The 15,641-nt window shown below is 31.3% G+C and overlaps 1 long non-coding RNA gene across 1 annotated transcript; it reads right to left on the bottom strand.

The window, feature by feature from the left end:
* Positions 1–13,511: 13,511 nt before the first annotated feature.
* LOC119370949 (uncharacterized) lies at positions 13,512–15,435 on the bottom strand. The gene is made up of 3 exons (XR_005178501.1): positions 15,305–15,435; positions 14,715–14,783; positions 13,512–13,713 (listed from the first exon to the last, which is right to left on the bottom strand). It is a non-coding gene; the product is annotated as an uncharacterized LOC119370949 (long non-coding RNA).
* Between the last annotated feature and the right edge of the window lie 206 nt (positions 15,436–15,641).

Below are 15,641 nucleotides of genomic sequence, written 5' to 3'. Positions count from 1 at the left end.
GCATAACTGCTAGCTTAAATTCTAAGAAGCTATTCATCATTTCCTTCAATTGCTCAAGTGTCATCGCCATTAGTCCTTGATTAGGGGCAAACTAGCTTGAATGTGGAAGAAAATGCTAAGTGGGCTTATACTTAGCTTAGAATAAAGAGTGTCGAATGTTTAGGCTTATTGTTGGGCTCAAGTGGATCACTGGACGCTTTGATGTTGTCTTTACTAATTGACTTTCAGTTCTTAGCCAAAATATGCTAACTCGAGAAAAACCCCTCTGGGAAACAATGATGGCTGCCAAAGCAAAAAGAGTTAATATGATAGAATGTATGCGTGAATGCAATTTTACAAATCAAGAACAACAGAAGTACATAAACGTCCTTCTAACCTTATTTCTTCCACACATGTAATAAGTCAAAGTCCAATTACTATCCTAAGATTTAGGTTTAGGCCCAAGAACCAACAGGGGAATTGTGGCTTAATAAAGACTCTCAAACGGATAAAAAAAATTATAGTCCAATACTGTAAAGTATAAAATCCCAATTTTTAGATGTCCACTTGTAACTCCAAAAAGGGTGTAAGGCCCATGGACTACTTTTGATGGGAAAATATATTGAAAAATAATAGGCCATAAAATGGAACACATCAATTTGGGAGACCTAAGGAAAATTTCTAAAGCAACTACATGGGCTTTGGATGATTTATAAGGCTCAGGTTTCCATAAGCGAGAATCGAGTCAAATCCTCCCATTGAGTTTTGTGATTTAACCCAAAGGTACAAATAGACTTGTCTAATTCTTTTTATACCCAACGATATGTGCTTATATGTAATATAGGTCAACTAGGGAATCAATAGGTCGAATGGAGCTAAAGATTCCTTTCGCCAACTCAAATCGAAGGGTTTTAAGGACCAAGGGTACTTGTGTGTAAGTATCTTGATGCAAGGTCTAAAAATTAAAGTCAACCCAAAATTAAATAAAGCAACTAATTGGAATCAACCTCTCTATCCCTAATGGAGTCGCCACTATGAGCTTTCACCTAAGAAAATGACTCAGCACTGTGTCAAGACTTAAAGGCCTAAGGGAAGACGGAATGGGTCAAAGCCCATCCGCGTAACGATTGAATTCCTCGTAGAGAGCCTAACCACTTAAGCAGAGTCTGGATAAGGAAGTTACGTGTGGGATTGGGAAGGTGTTAGGCACCCAAGCCCACCCGACCATGGCGCTGGCCTCGACTTTGTTAGTTTAAGTAAGGATTGATTTTAATTTTTAAGCCTGACTACTTAATGAAAATCCTTTGAAAGAAAAGTTTTAATTTTGAAAACCAAAAGGTTATTTTACACATTGATATGGCAATAATCACAAACATAAAATAAATTAAATATCCACAACAACTAATTAAACATACAAAGAAAGAGAGAGGAGAAAAGAATTACATCCCCAAATAATAAACAAACCTACAACTAATTAATTACATGCCCACAAATAATAAGTAAATAAATAAATAATTTAATCAAACAATCTTAACCATTCATCTAATAAGTATATCACACACCCTTAACCATTCATCTAATAAGTAAATAAAATAACTAACTAAATAATAAAATCTCAGATAATTAATTATAATTACAAAAATAAAACAAAATCAATAATAATTTAAATTATGATGTGTTGTCATACAATAATAAAATATATTAAAATAATAATACTAGACTTTTAAATAAACTCTACCTAACAAATAATGTACGATTTATAATCCTTATCCTATCATGACTATCCTAAATCCAGTATATATACTCTAAATTTACCCCAAGAATGAGTTAATTTATAATTTATTACACCTTAAATTCTGAGAGTTTAACATGATGCAAGTAAACAGTTAATACAAGCTAGATTGAAATTATCATAAATCAACTAAGAAAAATCATTTAATATCAAATAAAATTATATAAACTATTAAAAATAAAAAATAAGAAATTTGGAAGATCAGAATTAAGACAAATAAGAAAAAATATAATATAACAAAATGAATAAAGTAAAAATTAAGTAATAAAGATAATCAAAACCATTAATTGGTATACTGCCTCTAATCAACTGGTGCGTAAGGCTTAAAAACAGGTGCATAAGCGTCTTCAAAATTAGTGTTTATCTGATTACAAATGAGCAATCGGTACGTAAAGAATTGTTGCTAGTACGTAAGGTTTAACAAGAGGTGCGTAAGCCTCTTACGTACCAATTCATATCTTGTATGAGCAAGAATGGGATTCTAACATTTTTATGGACAAATGTCACTCAAATAAGCCATAAAAACTCAGATTCTTCATTCAAAATGATGCTAAACTAGCTAAAAACATCTCATGTTCATTTTTTAGAATATAAAATCATGTTTAAGCAATTACCTCAATAAAAATCAGATTTAAACAACAAAAATAGAACAATATCAATGAACTCTATTAAAACTACTTAAGAAAATCAAATACCTTTGGTTTAGATTAAATTTTTAAGTTTTAGAACTCAGAATCTAAATATTTACTAGGTACTTTCTCTTGTTATTGTAAGCATAAATCATAAATATTAACAATAGTATAGTTTGATGCTCTCAGTTTGTGATGTTATTCATACCTTTTAATCGATTCTTGAATTGATTCTTGCATTTCTTCCCTTTTTTTGCTGTGTTTTTCTTTCCTCTACTTCTGCCTCTCTTTTTACTTTTTACGTTGCTCTCTTTTTTTCTTTTTTTCTTTTTTTTTTTGCTTTTTTCCTTCTCCCCTCCCCCCGCCCCCCCCCCCCTCTCACTTTCATGTTAGCTTCTTCCTTTATATCCTCCCTTCTTTAATTTTCAGCTAACCCTTAGTATTTTTAAGGCTTCTTTTTATTTTGAGCCAACACTAACTATAGGGTAATCACTTAAATTAATTTTGGGCTAATATTTAAATTAAACTAACCTTAAATTAATTTCAGTATAATATTAAAATCTAATTAATTTCGGGCTAACACCCTAAAATAAATTTTAAGCCTATTTTATTTCTATAAACAGTCCAATTTAACTTATAGAAACCCGATATATTTTTTACTTAGGAAATTATAAAATGAATAATCCGAAAAATTAGCAACACTTAATTAATTAGAGAATCGAAGGATTTTCATCATCGAGCATGAGGGTAAAAATTGAGCATCAACAGCTACCATCACTCCCTTTTGCCAGCAATATCTATTCATTGCATTTTCAATAGTAATACAAATGTTCACCAAAACAATCATCAAATAATTTGGAATAGCTTGGACGACTGTTTTTAAAAGAACCACCTTTCCCGCTTGCAATAAAAGCTTCTATTTCCATCCTTGCATTCTCTGCCAAACCTTGTCACAACATCGTTATATACTCATTGCTTACTATGGCCAACAATAGACATTTACCTAGCAAATCAATTGGTTGAACTCCAAATAAACCATTAATGAGCTCATGATTTTCTTGATTAGTATTTCGAACAAATTTTAGATTTATTGAAGTTAACTTATTGCCCTGAAGCCTCTTGATATAATCTTAAACAATGCTTAATAATATAAGCTTCTAGAAGTATTGCTTTAAAGAAATAAAAGGCATCATTCGTGAAGAACAAATGCGAAACAGGGATGACGAACTACTTTAACTCCATGCAACTGACCTATATTTTCAAAAGAACTCCATAAAGAGGAGAGACCTTTTGCAATAATCATAAATAAATAAGGTGAAACTGGATCACCTTGTCTCAAACCTCGACGGGACAATGGGCCATATTTGTTACCTCAATGGTAGATGCATCTTCATGATTTGGGAAATCCATCCAGCACTAAAACCTAATTGAAACATCATATTTTCAAGGAAATGTCATTCCACATAATATATGCTTTACTCATGTCAATTTTTAAAGAAACAAATCCATCTTTCCTTGCCCCTTTCACTTTAGATAATGATGGATTTCAAAACCAAATATTGCATTATCCATGCACATAGGAGAGAACAATATTCATGCAATTTCTCGTCCTGTTAACCAAAACTTTTCAAGTAATACGATTAATGACATTGCATAGCGATGTTGGGCCCAAGATAATAATAAATTCAAAATGTTAATTAATATAAAACTTATCAATTAGGAATTATATTAAATTTTCCACTTTATTAAATTTATAATTATTTTGTACAATATTAAAGATTCCTTATTTTCTTTTAATAATTTTTTATTTTATTTTTTAGCCAATAAAATTAGATTTAAATAGAAAACTATTTAATCAATTAAATTAAATTACTTTTTATTTCAACTGAAAAAATTAAATTTAAAAAAATATATTTGTCAATTTATTTTCGCAATTCCAATCTCCATTATAAAGTATAGATTACAATATATAGATTAGGGTTATAATATTGGATTTTTGAAAAAAATAATGTTACTCAAAAAACTATTTTCCAATCTAATATCAAATTAGAACTATTTATCAATCTAATATTGGTCCTGCCATATAGAGAGGGTGTTACATTAAAACCACCAACTCAATTCTCAATTTTAGTGCAATAAAAAAGTAACTTATATTGACAAGCAATCATCAAAACGTAATTACATGAATAAACAATAATTTTTATTTTATATTGAGAGCACCAATTCAACTGGTAGTCTCAATAAAAAATTTAAATTGTCAAATGACCTTTTCACTAAGACACACAATTCATTTGGTGGTTTTAGTGTAAATATGGGATGTGACCATTAGTCAATAAAAGTACACGAAAGAATAGTATTTTGTTAAGAGTACACCAAGTTAACTAATGGTTTCAATAAAAAAATATTTATTTACTTAATGTATTTTCACAAAAATACACATATCATCTAGTGGTTTTGGTGCAATCCATTTGCATTAACACCAGTAGTCAATATATTAGTATCAGCTATACATGCTTTATTTGGACAAGCCATGACAAAATATAAGAATTGTGCATGATGGATTATAAAATGTGATGCCGGGAATTGATTCTCTTATGGCTACCTAGCCTACTCTTCTATGTAACCATTCATTCATCACTCACTTTACTCACCTTCTCTTATTAAAGAGCAAAATAATTCACACTATCTAGAAACACAATGACACTCATTCAAACACATAATAAAAAACACATTGCACAAAAAGAAGGAAGAAACATAATAAAATAGAAGGTGTTGGTAAAGGAAAATAATTTTTTATTTTAAGTAAATTTTTTTATTTGATTTCTAGACATAAATATTTATAATAATTTGAAGTAAATAACCTGAGTGGATTTTACCATCTGCAGCATTAGAAATCTCATCGAACATTCATTACATCTAATGATGGCAACAAGTGGCGGATCTAGAAAATTTTTTCTTTAAAGGTCAACCTATAATAAATAAATAATAAAATATTATAATAAATAATTATCTAAAATATAATATTCAAATTTTTACTTCTGAACTCGACAAGGTCTAATTTCTTGAAAATTATTAAGAATTACATCATTAGATAAAATATCAAATACATCCTTTTCTATATAAGTAACTAAACAATCATTCATTAACTAATCACACATACGATTTTGCAGCTTTGTCTTGATAAAATTCATTGTTGAGAAAGCCCGTTCCACAATAGCAGTAGTAACACGTAAAATAAGAGCAAGTTTTAAAAGTAAATAAATCTGTGGATACACAACATGCTTCTTTGTCTCAACTAATTTTCTGGAAGGATCATTGAGCCCTTTTAATTCATGAAACCTATCATCTTGACGCATATCAAAAATAAAGTTACCAAGATGATTTTCAAGTGCCAACAATGCAACATCTAAAACTTCTATAGGATAAAATTGAGCCAATCTAACCAACATTTTTATGACAAAAGAAGAGAAAGAATTAGCTGAATTCAAACAAGTCACACAAACAAGCAATTCAGTGTTAACCTCATTGAAGCGGTCATTAAGCTCTAGAAGTTGCATATTAGTGATTGTATAAAATAGCTCAATCTTGAAGTGATTAAATTTGTCACCTTAGGGACTTTACATCTTGATCTTCCTTGAGGAACATATAATTCATCCATATTAAGAGTCGAGATATCATGCTTTTCATAAAATGAAGTAACACCATCTAAATGAGATTCTCATTTTTCTTCTCTCATCAACTGCAGCTGTTGCTTTGCTAATTTAACAAGTGTTATGGCTTTAACTATATCTTGTTGTTTTCTTTGCAAAGCCATATTCAACTCATTTGCGATCCCTAATATCCTTTGTATCAAATGTAAGATAAACGAAAATTGAAAAGATTGTAATGAATCAAGAAGAACTTGTGCCTGAACTCTTTTATCAGAATGAAGTCGATCAGTAGTGATAATATCAAGCAGATCAATGATAGAAGAAAACATAGTAATCAAATTCAAAAAGTGACCTGTAATGAGATCCCCAATGACTATCCCCTGGTCTTTTAAGTCCAATTTCCTAATACAAGCCATGTCCTGTTTGAAGTTCACCATCATTCAATGCTTATTTAATTTTTCAGCTTATTTCTCCTAGAGAATATCTCTATACTTGCAAGAAGCACCAACAACATTCAACACATTATCTGCTAAGTTAAATAATCAAGCAACATCATCATGATTTTTTTCAACTGCAACAATTTGTTAATTGAAGTTGATGTGCAAAACAATGAATAGAATGTGTTGACTTAACTTCTCTCATAATTAAGGTTTTTAGGCCATTAATCTACCATTGCATGTTGATAGCTCTATTATAATCTTGCCCACGTATACTAAATGAACTTAATGAATGTTTAGCAAGTAAAGAATCAATTGCTCCCCTTAATGACAAAGCATAGGTATCACCCACATCAACAAGACTAATAAATCACTCAATTATAATTTCCCTTTTATCAACATAACGTAAAACTAGAGCCATTTGTTCTTTATATGATATATACGAAACTCATCAGCTAATGTACTAAATAAATCATCATCAAGATAACTAATAATGGCATTAATTGTTTCTCCAGCACAAGCATGAATAATGTCCTTTTGAATAAAAGGTGCAATCATTTGTTGATTTCCTAGAGCATTTTCTAACATAACATTTTTTCACATTTTGATTTCGATCAGCGTATCATTATAAAAGTTTAAGAAAACTTTCTCTATTACTTGAGTATTCATGCTTATCAAGCCACAAAATGGCAAACCTTGTCGTAACAAAACTCCCAAACAATCAATTGATGCATTTACACGAATTTGATACTCATTTTTAGCTTGCTTATGTTGTTTATGGAATACAGCTACTATGGATTGCTTTCGCTTCATCAAATTTTCACATTTTATAACAGCTTGGTTATGACTACCATTACATCACCAATATGCAAATTCAATTTTTTTTTATTCCATGCCTTAAATCCTCCCTTGATAAAAGAATCACCTCCAATATGTTTTCAACAAATAAATAACAACACAAGCAAAAAGTTGCATCTTCTTTTATGCTATATTCTAACCAATATTGAAAATCATCAAACCAAGAAGGACTAAATCTATGAAGAACTCCATATATATTTTTCTTTGGAAAAAATTACGATTTGCGTGGTTGGCAAGGACGTCTTTATAAATATACTCTCCTTACTTCATCTTGATCATTTGGATGAAAAGTAATTATTCCTTTTCTTAATGCTAGATCGGCTTCAAGTGAATTAAGATCAACACCTCATTCTTGAAGTTGAACGTTACTCTTTTTTGTGATGAAGAACTAGAAGGAACTTGTCTTTTAAAGTATCTCTCCATTATCAATTGTTATAAAAAAAAAAAATTGATTAACAATATAATATATTGTATATTCTAATAAAAGAATAAGTTAATTAATTAAACAGGTAAAAGTAAGCACATATATTACTTCGTTTCAGCTCTATTTATATAAAAGTAAAATTCAGAATAGGCGAAGGACCATTATCTAGAAGATTTAATTATGGCAAATAGAATAGTAAAGATAATAAATTTATAATTAGCTACAAGAAGACTCGGACTTGACTAAAATATTTGCAAATAATAAACATCAATATTAGTTGGTATTGTTTATTTTCTTTTGGGGTAAAAAAAATATTTAATATCTATTTATTTTGATATAGTTAAATTGGTTTGTGGAAAGCTAACAAGCTGATTAAGACAATAAGCTAGGCAAGCCAACAAAACAAGGGGCAAAAAGAAATTAATAAATTTAGGTAAATACTACGGTAAAGCTAACAAGGTGGCATCATTTTTGAAATTGTTGAAATGCGTATGCTTTAAACTTAGACTTGGTTAAAGAAGGCTAGCTATATACAATGCTGAATGTAATTAGAATTATATAACATGCAATTCCTAAACGGTTAGGAATAGAACTAGCACTATATATGATACTAAAGTTTCTAAAATAGAAACTAAAAATTTTAATTTGACTTATTATTAATCATCAAAGATAGACCATAAATTAATTAAAAGAAAAGAAAATTTTAAATTAGTTATTATAGCTATAAAATTAAAATCAATCATGTCTTCCATGGAAAGCATAAAAGAGGGTTTATATAATTCAAATCAACAACTACAAGCAATTCATTAGGTAATACAATTTGAAATTAGAAAGAGTAAAAAATAGTATTCTTTATTGTTACGACCCGAAACCATGGGCTGTACCGGCACTAGGACCAATGTAAGCATAAGGCCCCCGAAGCCAGTAGTAAGTCTGAACCAAGAAATTCAACCATAATAATTTGAATTTCAAACAATCAGCCCATATTGCCATAACTAATAAATCTCATAATTATATTATACTTTGGCCCAAATCTAGCATCTTAAACATTTTATAGCTCGCCTAATTATAATACAAAACATTCATAATATGGGCTAACTGGTTCGTGCATTCATATAAATGAATAACTAAACATCCTCATAAGTTTATCGATTACAATCCTAAAACTGCGGAGTTCACTAGCAAATAAATATAAACAAGTTCTCGTATATATGCTCTATAATAAATTAATTACTGAAATTGAAAATTTTCTTTTCTAGCTCTGCGAAGAAGGAAACAGAGCTTTAGCCAGGACAAAGAAGAATCTACTTTCTAGGAAAGTTAAACAAAAGAAATGTGAGTTTAATAATGAATAGTAATTATTGTATAACACAAGCATTCACACGAAATGCTTCCTAAAATACTAAAATGAACCCACAGCCGATCAAGCATATGACACAACATCAGCATCCACAAGTAATTACACCTTCAGGTAATCAACAAGTGGAAATTGGTCAATGGCGTCACTGAAAACCCCCGATGAGCGGTCCTCACACATGGCCCATCCTCTCATGACGTGTGCAACAGGGAGCCGATCCCTCATACATGGCCGACCAGTCTAATCCTCACTTGACCAGCCCTCTCATTTTTTTATACTCTCTTTTCTTTCCATACCAACAAGAGCCCACCCCTGAGGTTTTCCATATAATCCATATCATCAGATGCACACGGGGACGCCAATCTCCCTATACATGGCCGACGGTATCAAAGACTGCCCTCACAAACCCATGGTGACCCACTTCCTCCTAATTCCACACAAGCAATGCATAGCAATATCACAACACAAATAATCAAACATCGCATTTAAATGCAACACATTAACAAACAAAGATTATGCAATTGTACAAATATTATGCAATTGTACAAATATACACATATATACAATAAGTAGAAAGTAATGAATTAAATAAGTAATAATCAAATAAATAAGTAATGATAGCATTATATGGTAATGTAACTATGCATGATGCAGATGGTAGTGCACTGTTTATTATTATTCACAGTGATGGAGAAAATAAGCTCTTAGATTCAGATTCACAGGAGCGGTGGACGAGCTCGGACGATTTAATAAATCATAAATGCAAAGGAAATAACTAAAGTAAATAAAGAGATTTATTTTGAATATATCAAATTAAAGAATTATACAAACAAACCTATTAACTTAGTCATTAAATATAACTAGCTTAGATTCGATCGAGATTTCGGCAGAACCTCCCCTAAAGATAGGACTTTCTACCTGTTAAGATAATGTCAACTACTCACAATATTTTTATTCAATCCACATAGCCCATACATCGGGCAATCAATCAAATCAAATGCCCATCCTCCTCTTAATACCATCACCAACATCCAACCATCAATTTACAGCTTACAATAACCTCCAATCATGTTCCAATGATATATCATTCTTTACTTCATATAATTATAACTAGCTTCTATAGCTCTTTACCTAACAAATGAAAGCTTTAATACATATACATTCGAATAAGACTTATATCATTACGTTAATTTCAATTACTTTCACTTGGTAGTTCCTTAGTGTCTAACTATTATGGTACTCTTCATCAAATCTTCATTCCTTTATCCTTGCTTAAAGATAACAACCACATATTTATACCTTTATTAAACTTTATATTAGTCACTAAGAACAAATGCTTCAATTAAACTAAAATTTAATGAATACATCTACTAAGAAATCCAACTTATAACTTAAAATATACCAACTAACTAATCCCTAGTAAGAATTAATTCTACTACTTCAAATATTCCAATTTATCTTGCACGTTTTTATTCATAACAATCATTCTAAATGACTTGTATTCATAAGTTCAGAATTAAGTGTATTTACCTATCGAGGTTCCCTAACAATAATCATAACAATTTAACTAGGCCTATTCGGCCACTCATAATTTCAACATAAAATCAAAACTCCTCTTATCCCAATTCATGTCAATTTCCATGCTTAGAAAACATTAAAATCCATATAAAGTTATAAAATCAAACAAGACAAATAATCACAATTAAATTCAGACCCAAATCAAATTGACTCAACCCATTTTTAATCACACCATTCACAATAAAATTCTTTGCCCAAAATCAAATTTTCTTAACTCATTCCAGCTAAACCATTAAGCTCACATTTTTTATTCTCCACACGTATAAACTAAAAATCAAGTGCATTTCACAATTAATCAATCATAACTCACAATCTTCTCAAAACTGTGCAAATTTTAAAATTAATGCATAAATATAAGCATTAATCGTTCATTGAAATTTCAACTACACCATTGCATTCACGGCACCGAGGAGAGAATTTCGTCTCTTGTCCTCGCTGGCCGGAAAACCGTGGCTTCTTAGAATCGAGCGCTCTTCACACCATCTAGCTCGAATTTCACTCAAGAGTTCATTTTTGGTATTGGTTGGGCGAGATCAACCCTCTAACTGCCCGGAATGGCTCAATTGCTTGTTGCGGCGATTGCAAATAAATGGGGAGGGAGAGAAAGACGACCCCGTCGCCGAGGAAGGCGTTGGAGTCGTTCGACCGTGATGGCATTGCTAGCAATGAACGAAGGCGTCCTGCACCGTTCACAGAGAAAGATTGTAGCTCGCCTAATTGCTGTGCTGTTCGTAGAAAGGAAAGTAGAGAGAGAGAGAGAGAAGCTAGTGATGCAGCGACAAAGAGAAATTGGCGTCGACTAGCTCAGCTGGTGGCCGGAAAATCAAAGAGAGGGAGGAACGGCGGGTCTAGCGCTGGACCAGGAGAGAAGAAAGAAAACAAAAGAGAAAAAGAGGGTTTCAACACATTCTAGGGCATTCTAGTTTGATTCAAACTGGGTTTGGTCCAACTCAATGGTTTGGTTCATTTTTAACTGATTTACATGTTTTTCGATTCAGTTTGACGATTTAAATTTGGTTTTCGGGTCGATTCGTAGCGTAGAAAATTATTTTCCATTAAATTTCTTTGCTTGAAATTTACGGTTAAATTTTTAAAAGAACAATTTTTGAAAAAAATTTCCCGGGTTGTTTCATTTATCTGTTAGAAATTGATGATGACTGGTGTCACGTTGTGTGTGTGTGTGTATATATATATATATATTGTGTTTCTTAACCCGTTTGACAAAATATCCAAGTGAGTTTTGGAAGAAAAACAAAAGCAACTCTTATAAAATTTTTAGCTTTAATAATAATAAAAAATTGGAGAATTAATTTATACATACCTTAAATTGCCCCAAATATGTACAATTTAGTTTAAAATTAGAAAGACTGAAAGAGTTAGAAGTAGAACTGCAAGTCTAGAAAAGGGTAAGAGATGAACGATAAAAAACATTAGAACGTTGAGAGGAAAAGAGTTTTGTTTGAAGTAAATTACATGACTCTGCCGTTTCCATTTGTTTCAATTTTCAAAAATATATTTTTTACTTATTTTAACTTTAAACTTGCAAGTGGTAGTGTTTTAATAGGATATTTAATTTTTTTTTAAAAAAAAAAAGGGTCAATTGACCCTCCTTTACGGACATACATCCGCCACTGATGGCAACCCGACAAACTCATACTTCTTTCCTCGAAACGAGCGAGGTAACATCATTTCAATATACAATACCTACTTTCAATACTTCTGCAGTGTCTTTCGACACACTTAATGGATCTATATCCTGTGTTAGGCACTTGTTTCATAATTTCTTTAAGATGATAATGGCACCCAATCAATAGACTCATCTAACATTTTCAAGCCTTCAACAACCATTTGTGAGTAGAGTTCAAACTCCTCACATGAGTGTCGATATAAATATTAGAGTATGGAGAAGAATATAAAGGCATTAGAAAAGATGCAGTACATCGAAATCCAGATCATAATAGAAAGCCTCCAATATCTGGTACAAGAGGATCCGTAGGTAGACTTTAATATGACTAATTTCCATATATTAGTTATTAAGACATTTTTAACGTAATACAAGTTCAACTCGAAGTACTTTATTGCTCTTGGTAATTTGTAATTGTGTAAGGAAACTTATGTTTTTATTATTTAACTTGAAGTATATATAAACCAAAACTACCAGATAATAGATGTGTTTTGGCGAAAAAAAATACTTTGACAAAACAAATATTTTTTTTATTAAAACCATTAGGTAACCTAGTGGACTCTTAACAAAATACTATTCTCTAATGTATTTTTTGTGACTGGTGGCCACATTCCATATTTGCACTAAATGAAAGGTTAATTATAAATTTAGTGTTTGAACTCTTTAAAATTTTCTATTTTAGTATCTGAACGGAAAATTTTTACAATTAAATAACTGAACTAAAAGACAAAATTCAACCAAGTCGATAGTGCCTATGTGGCCAGCCAAAAAAATTATTAGGATGAATTGGCCCCACAATACGAGGAGAGATTTGCTGATTAGGCAAAAACTAATTAAGCCATGTCAAACTCGGGATTGAAATGAATAAATTGTCCCTTTTCTTTTCTTTTGCTCCTGATTCAATTTAAACCCATATGGCTAAATTGAAATATCTAGACATTGAAGAATGAGAATTGCAGAGAGATGTAGTTTGTGGATAGTGATGATATTATGAGCCAATTTAATTAATCATTCCAAAACCACTTGTTCCTAAGATCTTAAGAAGTTTCTCCATTTACAGAAATATAAGTCGCACTATGTGTTAAATAGTAAAAACCAGTATCATAAAATTGTTCTTACTCTTCACAAACAGTCATATAAAAATAAATATATATATGACCAAATATAATTCAGAAGTTACTTAATATATGATAGACGTTAAGAAGTTTAACTCCTACACTACATATTTACAAATTGAGGAGGTGACATATGCAGACACAATTGATCCTGATCTTAGTTCCATTTCTGTCTGTCTGAACAGAAGAAAGTTTGACTGCTAAAGCCTCCTAGCCAAAATTTGAAAAAACATTAGCATTTTATATGATATGCTACTCAATGAGTAAAAACCAGCATAAATGATTATTTGAAATAACATAGCATATCATAAGCATCTCAAATAAAGCACATAGTGTAGTCCAATAATCCAATCATTTTTAACTCCTCGGGCCATCAATGCCTGGCATCAATAATTTTCAGATAATAATAGTCATTCATCAAATCATTCACAGCAACAATGTGCAGTGTGCAGATATCACATCATTCTCATCGACAGAAACCATAGTCATTCAAGGCATCACAAATACGGTGCTACAGAGATATACTTCAGAAGTATGATGTAGATGATTGTCAGATTATTTATGTTATGACTTGTCAAACCAAACTTTCACCCCCGAGGTATCAAATAACAGATTTCAAATATTAGATTTAGCTGGCCAGCTTTCAAATCAGATTTTTGAGCACGCAACTCCAGATTTCAGATTTATGAGCATGCAGCTCCAGATATAGATTCGAGCTTATAGCTCCAGCTAACAGATTTAAAAGCACGCAACTCCAGATACAGATTATGAGCACATAGCTCCAGATTCAAACTATGAGCACGCAGCTCCAGATACAGATTTACGAGTTGGTAATGACAGTCATAACTTTCGTTTATCTCAGATGCAGAATTAACAGAATTGCACTCACAGATTAGGTTCACATGCCTCAAAGTAATACACACCTTTTGCTTAATTCGTCACCCTTTTAGTACCACATCATACTCCTTTCAAAGCAGAACATCAAATACGTAGTACAGTGTATTGTTGTAACAGATATCACAAATAAACACCCATCACATATTAGGCTAATTGGCCTCAAGATAGTACATACCTTTTTACTTAGCTTTCCTTTTTCCAAGCTAAGAATCATGTTTTTACCATTGCAGGATAACAAGTATGGCACATGCCATAACAAATGTTAAAAGTGTTCATTCATTACATACAATTAAATATTAGATGCTTTTACTCACATTGTATAATGTAGTGGTATCAAGGCCTGAAAAAGTCTCCTCCTTCACCCCCTTCTAGGACTCTTTTACCTATATGAGTAAGCAAGCACCTCAATACTCATTTGGGCATTCAATCAAACACTTAGTATACATGACTTAAATGCTTAATATTTTTATTTCTCTTTGCATTTTGAACTCGTTAATTCAAAACGAAATGATCATTTCCATGATCATCTAGTGCTGGCCGAACCTCTATCCTTAGCCTCAGATATGATTTTCTCTTCAAAATGATCATTTTTGCGATTACTTCGAAATGACAAAACCTCCATCTTAGCCTCATATATGATTTTCTCTTCGAATGATCATTTCTACGATCATTTCAAACTGACAGAACCTCCATCTTTAACCTTAAGTATGATTTTCTTAATTCAATCAAATTTAAAGATCAATTCACATGTTATTCACTCAATAGCAACTAATTAACAACCAATCATGTCTACATCACTTATTAACATGAAAATAATCTCTCCTTTAATTTCTCTACTTTGAAACCCTAACCCAAAGTGCTCCAAATAATGAAAATAACATAAACTAAAAGAAGATTAAGTTACCTTAGATGATTCCCAACAAAAATCCTTTGAAAATCAAGTAAGATTTCCAATTCCTTAAGCTTTCTTCTTCTCCTCCTTCTTCCTTAGGCATTCGCCTCTTCTTCCTTTCTTTTCTTTGCTTTTGTTCTTTTAATTCTTTCATTCACTTATGTTTAATATCTACTAACATGTCATGTATAAAGCACATGACTCCTCATTCCCTTTTAAATCCTTTACGTCATGCATATTCATGCTTTTACCCACACTTGTTTTCATAACTTTCTTTTATGTTAATCAAATCTACAATCCTCCATTAACACTTAATTAATCTCATTTAGGCCTCAACTAAACATCTTAG

The sequence above is a fragment of the Jatropha curcas genome, chromosome 6 (genome assembly GCF_041381405.1).
Source record: "Jatropha curcas cultivar XTBG-Jc1 chromosome 6, XTBG_Jcur_1.0, whole genome shotgun sequence".
NCBI classification, from domain to species: Eukaryota; Viridiplantae; Streptophyta; class Magnoliopsida; order Malpighiales; family Euphorbiaceae; genus Jatropha; species Jatropha curcas.
Note: the sequence above shows the minus strand (reverse complement) of the source record. Positions and strands in the feature narration are given on the sequence as shown.